Genomic DNA, 9912 nt, shown 5'->3' on the forward strand with positions numbered 1-9912 from the left:
TTTTCACAATGTGCAATTCTGGGCACCTGCTCCTTCCTGTTGGGCTCCATCTGCGTAGCACTTCGCCCAAGTGATAGAAGTTAACACACCGCTTGGATGACAGGACTTCAGCTGTATATGAGGAGATCTGGGAACAGAATAAACTTAGCTTAGTCACTGAATCCAATTAGTTGTGGTTTTGGCCTTTCCTGAGTTCATCTCATCACATCTTTAGTGTGATGTCTTCTTCCTTTTCTACTGCTATTGATGAATTCCACCAAAAAAAAGACACTCTTTGCTCTCAACTATTTCTAGCTGATGTATCAGCTAATATACCTGGTTAGATTTTGCCTTCTAGGATTTCAAAAATATTATTTAATTTTGTTCTTTTCTCTTATGTTTGAACATAGAATCAAACAGCTTTGGATTGTAGTGAAAAATGCCCCACTCTTACTATGCCTAAGGATTCCCAATATTGCTTTATTTGATTACATTTATAGATTGATACTTGTTTTATCATAAGCATCATCATTTTTCAGTTTTCCATGTTTGATTTTTATTATTTTCCCATTAAAATACTTAAGCAATTGCACAGACAAAATTGAACCGTATCTAATAGGATGCTATATGAGATACTTGAAATGTTCATAGATCCATAGATATATGAACTTGGCTTTGTGAAAGGTGAGTTAGGCGTGTCCGTGTAGAGTATGTGCAAGGTCATGTCTATACAAGTATGAAGTACACAAATCAAAGATTACTTGTTCTCTCCTCTTTGGGGGCTCAAATCCAAGTCCTATCTACTAGGTGTATCCTATAATAAGGCTTCCTTTGTACTATTAGCAGGGAAATGAAGACACCACTAACAGCTCCTTCATGGGGTTGTTGAGTGAATCAGATGAGACAGTGCCTGTGGGAAGCACATAGTAAAGGTGTTATTGCTGTGAGAGTTCAGGAACAAGGGAAATGTATGTAATTCCCTCAGTCCTTAGGCACTGGAGGGGATATATGTCCTCGGATTGGTGAAGAAGTCAGGGAAGCTAATCTTTCTGGTAAAGAAAAACAAAATGCCTTTGTTTTTGGTATTCAGAGGAATGGAATTCTAGGGGTGTCCCTGGTGGATCAGATGGTAAACAATCTGTCTGCAATGCAGAAGACCTGGGTTTGATCCCTGAGTTGGGAAGATCCCCTGGAGAAGGGAATGGATACCCACTCCAGTATTCTTGCCTGGAAACCCCACAGACAGAGGAACCTGGCAGGCTATAGTCCACTGGTTTTGGTATTCACAAGAATGGAATTCTACCTCCATTAAAGTGTTTCTTTGCCATATTTTTTCATTTCTCCATAAACCTACATGATATGCTATAAACAGTACCTGTGTGCACTTATATAATTACTATTTCACAGTTATAAACAGGTCCTTGATTTCTTATTTTGGTTTCACTTAATCTCTTGATTCCTACATCTATGGATGCTTCTCCCCTCAGTACCAACTTAGAAAAGTGCATTTAGGACTCATCTCCCTTTCTTAAATGGGAAAATTGAGGCCCTGGGAGAAAATGCTCTAATGATCATCCTTGGGCAAGAGAGTGAATCTCACCCAAAGCTTGACACTCAGGTCCTGGTGATTCTTCTTTTTTCTAAAAGAGGTGTTTTCACTCCTCCCACCATTTCTCTCATTCCCAGTTTATAAGAAGAGAGCAGGGACCAGGTTTTCCTTCTTGGTTGACCAGAGACGATGATGCAATTTCTTAGCTCATTGTCTTTTCTCCTGCGTTGTCTGTGTCTAAAGCAATTGGGACCCTATTCTTTGTCCCTCTTTCTCACTTCCTCACCCCAGAGTGCACATCCCAGGGCTGTCAGGCTGCTCTGAGACCCGTGTCCACAGGGGATGGCAAAGGGGGAGAGAGAGAGTGGTCACAAGTCCCTGGGTGGTCCCTGCCTGCTCCCTGGAGCTCACATCTCCCTAACTGAGGATGACGCGTGGATGCGCTCACTCCCCAGAGGTGACAGCTGCTCCTTCAGAACCCCTGTTGTGCTATGTTCAAACGTGCTGGAGCCCAGAGTCAGCACCAAGGAGAGCTGGAGGCAGCCACCTGCCCAGTGCATTCTGGTTTCAGGTCTTCCACCAGGAGTGTCTGCAGGGATACAGAGAGAGGGGCCCAGCAGGGTGGAGTGTCTCCATCTTGGTGTTGTGTCCTTTCTGTTACTGTGGATGTCTCCAGTGGTGCTGGGGTTGGGACCTCTGCCTGCGGGGAGTGTGGCAGGACCTCGTGGCTTCTTTCAACTCACTGGACTTGCGCTGTTGCCCACTGTGTACAGCCACCACGGTCAAGTCCTGCATCTGGACCTGGGTGGCAGGATGGGACCCGGCCTGGGTGAGGCCCCCGCCTTCCCTCCAGTCTCTGTCCTGCCCCTCTCAGAGCCTTCACAGCACTTGTCATCAAGGTTGGTCATTTCAACCTTATTTACTGTCTGTTTCCCCAATTTGCCTCTGAGATCTGGGGTTATTTTGTTCACGATGTATGTCTGGAACTCTGATAGGATCGAGTCCAATCAGTCATTCAGTTGTATTTCCTGAATGAATGAGTGAAGGATGGGCGATTTAAGTTGCCTGTGTCCTCTTGCTATTCCTGATTTGGGGTTCAGCCGTGAAGGTCCAGCTGACAAGATTCCCCCCCCCGCACTGGTCTCATCTTGCCCTTCCTCTTGAGGATAAACAAAGTCTTCTGTGCCACCCACTCCTTCTGCTCCCTCCTGAGGGCCCTGAGTCCAGGGAAAGCTCAGCCAAGATTCCTTCCTGATGCGTCTCTGTCCTCTCTTTGAGCCTTTTTTTTTTTTTTTTTTAAAAAGCTTTATTTAATTTTATTTTTATTTACTTATTTGGCTGCACCAGATCTTAGTTGCAACAAACAGGATCTAGCTTCTGACCAGGGACTGAACCTGAGCCCCCTGCACTGGGAGCACAGAGTCCCAGCCACTGCACCACCAGGGACGCCCTTCTTTGAGCTTCTGTAGACCGTTCGCGGCAGGGCGCACCTTCCTCTTACATCACTTGACTCCGATTCTTGCTGCTGGCTGGTTTGCTTGCCAATGTGCCGTTTGCCTCCGTCTTCCCTCTGTCGCCTGCCCCTTGCAAAGGCCCATGAATCCTAAGGAGATATTCAGGTGGGTGCTCTGTCCACCCCTCTGTCCCATGGCTCATCCCCACTTTTTCATTCACCTGAGAAGCTTGCCACGTCCCAAGACACCGATGATCAGAATCATTGCTACAGAAACCCACGTTGGTGACACTGTCAACCTCCTCCGCATTCCCAATCATTTTTTTTGAAAGAGTCATTTCCCGGGGTAGGAAGTGGTTTCAGAAGTCAAAATACATAAGAAGAATTCAGCCAGGAGCATTGAGAAGGTTAACGTGGCGAGAAAGACAGATCAATAGCCAGAAGGGGGCTTTCAGATTGGTCCCAAGTTTCTAGGAGGTTATTCCATGAAAACAACAGGTTATTATATCTGCTCTTTGACATTTAATAGAAATCTGACCTGTTAAAACCTACGGCATGAAGGATTTGGATGGAGATGAACAGAATCTCTTACCAGTGAGGAGCCTCAGCAGGAATAAGTAAGGGAAACTGAGGACACAATGGGGTCCCCAGACTCTCAAGTTCAGACTATGTGGGGTTGGCCCAAAGGGTGCACTGAATGGCCAACCAAGGCCTTGGCCAGTAATGGTAAGGTGACACCTGCTTTGATGGGGCACTATGCCATCTCCTGACTGAAGCTAAATTTGCCTGGATCACAGGGATGGGTCTGTGGGCCTGAGAGAAGGTCTGTTCTGTAGCAAAGGCTGCCACAGAGGAAGTAATAGTCTGTAGGAGACCCTGATGCAGAGAAGAGTTGATTCTGCATCCATCTGAAACTTCACCTGTGTTTATTTGGCAGTATTGTAAATACAAACTTGTAAAATTTACTCAACAAGTACAGTGGGTCCTGTGACATAACCCAGGAGGCTTGTCCTGAGCTGTGGGCTCCAGTTTCCTGAGTTGGCATCTGGGGAGCCATGGCTCAGAGTGTTGAATGCTCATGAAGGGCCAGGCATGCATTGCGGACAAAGAGGAAATACCAGTCATCGACACTGAGAGGGGAGGCAGGACCATAAACAGGGAGAGGGAAGTCTAAGGGTGAAATGTCTTGGCAGGAGGAAGACAAGAGGGATTGAGGTGAGAGTGTAATAGAAAACTAGTTTGAGAAGTTTGCTGGCTAGTGTGAGGGGGAGTGAAGCCTGCTACACCAAGTGGAGTATTCCTGACTCCAGGGTCATCCCTGGATTAACTCTCTCCCCTCTCATTTCAAGACTTGAAATATTTTAGAATGTACCGTCTCAGGATGTGATGTAATGGAAACCTATTGGGTAAGAAAGACCTTGCTCTCCGGGTGGCAGTGATAGTGAATGAAACATAAAATAGGCCCATGGGCTAAATTCCTTTCTCACTCATGCATGTATAACACCTGCTGAATGTGACACACGTCAGTATGTGGCCCAGTAGGTGAGATCACAATCGGGGAAGTGGTACGTGAAGGAGCTGTGGCCTCCTAGGAGACCGACCATCATGAATTCTTCACAAGTGATGTAACACTCTAGGCTGGACCTCTCTCTGGTTCCACAGTAACGTGTGAGACCAAAGTGAGATTCCTTCTTCGAGAAAAGGGACACTCTCCTGTCTCCTACCCATCACTATCTCCTACTCATCACGGATGGTCAACAGCCAATCATGGGAATTTACTCTTCAGTACATTCTTTTTTTTTTTTTTTTTTTTTTACCATTTATAAAAGAATAAATGTTTGCAGACCTAAGCAATAAATTTTGAATCCTGTGTTCAGAGATTGGTATGTTTTCAAATTCAGAAGATATCACGTACTTGGCATTTTTGTTACTATAAACAAGTGGGTCCTGGAGTGAGAAGACTCCGGTTTCAAACCCCAGCGGTACTTTTATTGACTATATGACTTGGGATGGAGATCCTTACACATTTTGAGATTTTTATTCACCTGTGGTATGGAGATGGAAACATTCGCAGCCACTTTGCACTGCAGGAGCCAGTGCATGGTGGGCACTCGGTGAATGAGGTCTACCCGTTCACAGCCCTGGTCCATGATGCTATAGTCAAAAATTCCTCAGCAACCAGAAGTTCTTTTTGAATTTTCTGTCCAACTAGATTCTTGGGTTTCACTGGTGGCTCAGATTGTAAAGAATCTGCCTGCAATGTGGGAAACCTGGATTCAATCCCTGGGTTGGGAAGATCGCCTGGAGAAGGGAAAGGCTACCCACTCCAGTATTCTGGCCTAGAGAATTCCACGGACAGAGCTTGGTGGGCTACAGTCCATGGCGTTGCAAAGAGTCAGACAACTGAGCGACCTACTTCCTTACTAACTAGATAGTGAAACCTAATCTGAACTTAACTGGGAAGCTCTTTATTGCCTTTCTTTATTCTGTTCAGTGTGAATATTTGTGTATTTTGCTGCAGAAATAGTAATATATTTGATTCCAGGGTGTGCCAGACCATTCTGGGATTGGATTCTGAAACACACCTGTTCTCACCTTATCTTTCTCTCTTTGTTTTTAAGGATATTTTTTTGATGTGGGCCATTTTTAAAGTCTTTATTGAATTTATTGCAATAATGCTTCCATTTTATGGTTTGGATTTTTGGCCTTGTATCTGGGATCTTAGCCCCCCAGCCAGGGATCAAACCCACACCCCTGCATTGGAAGGGGAAGTCTTAACCACTGGACAGCCAGGAAAGTCCCCATTTTATCTGTCTGATGAGAAATTGACAGGCCATGACTGCCCCATTACCTTCTGTTAAAGTCTAAAATGCACATATGCAAATAATCATATAAGAGAACATGAATTTCCATTTTCAAAATCTTTTGCTCAGGACTAGGAATGAAAACTCAATAGATGACCTCATTCAATTTAATCAAAATTTACGAAGTCCTTCTATTTTGTAAGATGTGTTGCTAGGTGCTGTGAAGGCTGCAAAGATGAAAACAGAGACCTGCCACTGAGAAACCAGGAATCTAGTGTTTGGGATGAGAGTGGCACAAGAAAAATTGTAATGTGCAAGGAAGAGCATGCTGACTTCCTTGGTTGGGATTCCAGGCAGGACAGGTTCACCACTGGAGAGAGGGTGAAGCTTCATAAAGGTGGGACATTTGAAATGTGGGTAGGAATGTGCCAGGCGAAGATGAAGGATGGGGTATTCTGAGCAGAGGGAGCGGTAAGGAAAAGGTGCGACAGCAGGGTGGAGTTAACTGTTTGGAGAACAGTAAGTGGTCCAGCTTGGTGGGAGCACAGAGTGTGTGGTAAGAAGGAGGTGAGGGTAAGGCCGGAAGGGAAGATGGGTAGGATGGTAGAAGGCTGGGACTGCCAGGGGAGTTTGTGCTCGATTTAGCAGACAAGGGAAGGGATGAGTATTGCTTAAAATATTTTTTTTTTTCCTGATTGCTAAAATAATATGTGTTCAAATAAAAAGAACTTGAAAAACAAACAAAATATATTAATATATATATACACATACATATATGAAAGCATTTAAATGCTCATAATCCATACCTAGAGATAGCTGTGGTTGATATTTTATTTTATTTATTTAATATTTTATTTAATTAATTTTAATTATTGCTTATTTAATTTAGTATTTTATTTACTTATTTTTTTAATTAAAACTTTTTTTGGCTGCACTGGGTTCCCTGTTGCAGTGGGTGGGCTTTCTCTAGTTGCAGTATGCTAAGGTTCTCTAGTTGTATGTGCAGGCTTAGTTGCCCCATGGCATGTGGGATCTTAGTTCCCAGATAAAGGATGGAACCTGCATCCCCCGCATTGCAAGGTGGATCCTTAACCATTGGACCACCAGGGAAGTCTCCATTGTTAATATTTTAAAATGAGTCCTTGCAGTCTTTTTCTGTATAAAGGTAGATGACTTAGCTATTTTGATTAATTAATTTAGAGGGTAATGTATAAGTGAAACCACTTTGCTTCAGATTATTTGAAAAACAGCCTTTGGATATAATGCTGTAGAAAAAGAAATATAACAGCAGTATATGGATATGTTGGATATACAGATATGTACAAATAAGAAAGCCATTAAAAATGCCGCTGTGATGATTCAGATGAAACAAATCCTTTAACCTGGATGGTGGCTATGAAAAAAGAAAGGGGACAGGATGAGAAAAAAAAAAAACTGTATTTAAAAGGAAGGCAATTCAAGTGGTTTAGAAGGAAGAAGGAAAACTCAGAAATACCTTCCAGGTTTCAAGTCAGGGTGACTGGGGTTTTGGGGGGAATGGACATGATATTAGCTCTAGGGGACAATTGTGTGTGTGTTCTTTTACCCATTTTGAGTATGTGGTGGTGTGAGATGACTGAGAACAAAAAGGCAGATTCAAGATTCATTTACTTTTTCAAGATTTTTCTGGTTAAGGGTGAAGATGAGTTTTCTGAAGGAGAGACTAGAGAGACAAAAGATGGATTGAGAGAGACATGTGGGGACATTCATGTTTAGAAAATAGAAGAACAGGAGCTAGAGAAGGAGCCAGCCAAAGAATAGTCAGAACTGTCAGAGAATTGAGAGTAGAGTGGCTCTACAGTCATGGGTGGAAGCTATTTCAAAACTGTGTGATTCACAGCCTGAAATGCCACAGAGACGGTAAGAAGGATGAGGACTAGGCACAAAGGATGAAAAGAAGTCACGTAGAAGGTACCAGATCCTGAGACATGGAAGTGTTCATTGCTCAGTTGTGTCTGACTCTTTGTAACCCCAGGGACTGTAGTCCGCCTGGCTCCTCTGTCCTTGGAATTCTCCAGGCAAGAATATTGCAGTGGGCAGCCATTCCCTTATCCAAGAATCTTCACGACTCAGAGATCAAACCCAGGTCTCCTGTGTTGCAGGCAGATTCTTTACTGTTGGAGAACTCTGCTAATAGCAGGTGTTATTATAATAAATGACTACCATATTTGGCAGTGAGGAAGGGTTTACCAGACCCAGCCAAATATCTTGCACAGAGATGGAGCTTAACAAATGTGTTGAATGAAATAATGAATGAGTAGGAGACAAAAGAGTAAGTGTTTAGGAGTGATGGTGATGTGTGTGCATGCTGTCGTAAGTTGAGTCTGACTTTTTGTAACCCCCTGGACTGCAGCCGGCCAGGCTCCTCTGTCCGTGGTATTTTCCAGGCAAGAATCCTGGATGGTACTGTGGAGGTGGCCAATTCCTAACTCTGTCCAGCAGAGCCAATCAGTGCCCCTTGGGACCTTCTGCCTTTGGGACTGCATCTCCTGGACGTTGAATTTGACTATGCATACAGGCCAGTCTGCTTGGGAAGCCAGGCCAGCCATCGGGGAGCAAGGTCAAGAGAGAGGCTGGTGGCCATTTCTCAATAAGACTTCCTAGCATCTCACAGGCAGTCCAGAGAAGGGGCATCAAGTGCCATGAGTAACCTCAGCGTCATCAGGGAGTTGTTCTCCTAGGGTTTCCTCATCTGCATGAGTTCCAGTCCTTCCTGTTTGCCTTCATCCTATTGATATACGCCTGACAGTTCTGGGGAATCTGGCCATTGTCACCCTCACGTGCCTGGACCCCCACCCCAGCTCACCCACGTACTTCTTCCTCTGCAATTTCTCCCTCATGGAGGTGCTGCTGGTCACCTCCACTGTGGCCCCTAGGATGCTGGCTGACCTGCTGTCCCTTCGCAGGACCATGGCCCTGGCTGAATGCCTGAGCCAGGCTTTCTTTTCCTTCTCCCTGGGCTCCACTGACTTCCTGCTCCTCACAGTCATGGCCTTTGATCACTCTGTGGGCCATCTGCTGCCCTCTACACTACCGGACCATCATGAACAGGCCAGTCTGTGTGAAGCTGGTGGTGGTCTGTTGGGTGGTGGGGTTCCTCTCCATCATCTCCCTGACCCTACAGAAAACCCAGCTCTGGTTCTGCATCCCCAACGTCACTGACCACCACTTCTGTGACTCCCCCCGCTGCTCGAGCGGTCCTGCTCCGACACCCAGCACATCAAGCTCATGGACTTCTTCCTGTCCTTGCTCTTCAGAGACCAGACAAGGGCCCCTCTGCACAGCTCAACAAGGTGGTGGCCCTGATGACTGCCCTGGTGACCCTGTTCCTCAGCCCCTTCATCTTCACCTTCCGGAATGAGAAGGTCCAAAAGGTCACGGAGGATATGTCCAAAAGGATCCTCCTCGGACACCCAGCCGCCCTCGGATGAGAGCAAGGAAGGGGGGCCGTCCACTGCGGGTGGCACCCAGGTGCCCAGGCTGGGGCTTCTCAGTCTCCTTCCTAGTCTTTCCTGCCCCCTCCGCCCGGCTGAAGTCACTGTTCACTCTCCACAGGGAGCGGATGAGTTCACGTCCACCAAAAGCCTCAAAGGCAGGCGTCTGTGAGCCTGTGTTAGCTAAGGAAAGGATGATTTCAAGGCAGCTGGGGGTGAAAACATTGTGATGATGTCGATTCAAATTGTAAAATTTTTTGTTTGAAGTCGCTCAGTCATTCTCACTCTTTTTGACCCCATGGACTATAGCCAGGTTCTTCCGTCCATGGAATTCTCCAGGCAAGAATATTGGAATGGTTTGCCATTTCCTTCTCCAGGGGATCGTCCCAACCCAGGGATCGAACCTGGTTCTCTGGCACTGCAGGCAGACTCTTTACCGTCTGAGCCCCCTGGGAAGCTTCAGAACGATAGGCCAAAATACTGGAGTGTGTAGCCTTTCCCTTCTCCAGGAGATCTTCCCTACCCAGGGATCAAACCCAAGTCTCTAGCATTGAAGGGCGATTCTTCATCGACTGAGCCACAAGCAATCTCAATTCAAAGAGATAATCCAAATGAAGGTCTTCACACAGGGACTTGGAATGTAGGGAGAACTTG

General features: G+C 45.6%; 1 pseudogene; it reads left to right on the forward strand.

The window, feature by feature from the left end:
- On the forward strand, positions 3537 to 9542 carry LOC102183485 (annotated as a pseudogene).

The sequence above is a fragment of the Capra hircus genome, chromosome 4 (assembly GCF_001704415.2).
Source record: "Capra hircus breed San Clemente chromosome 4, ASM170441v1, whole genome shotgun sequence".
NCBI classification, from domain to species: Eukaryota; Metazoa; Chordata; class Mammalia; order Artiodactyla; family Bovidae; genus Capra; species Capra hircus.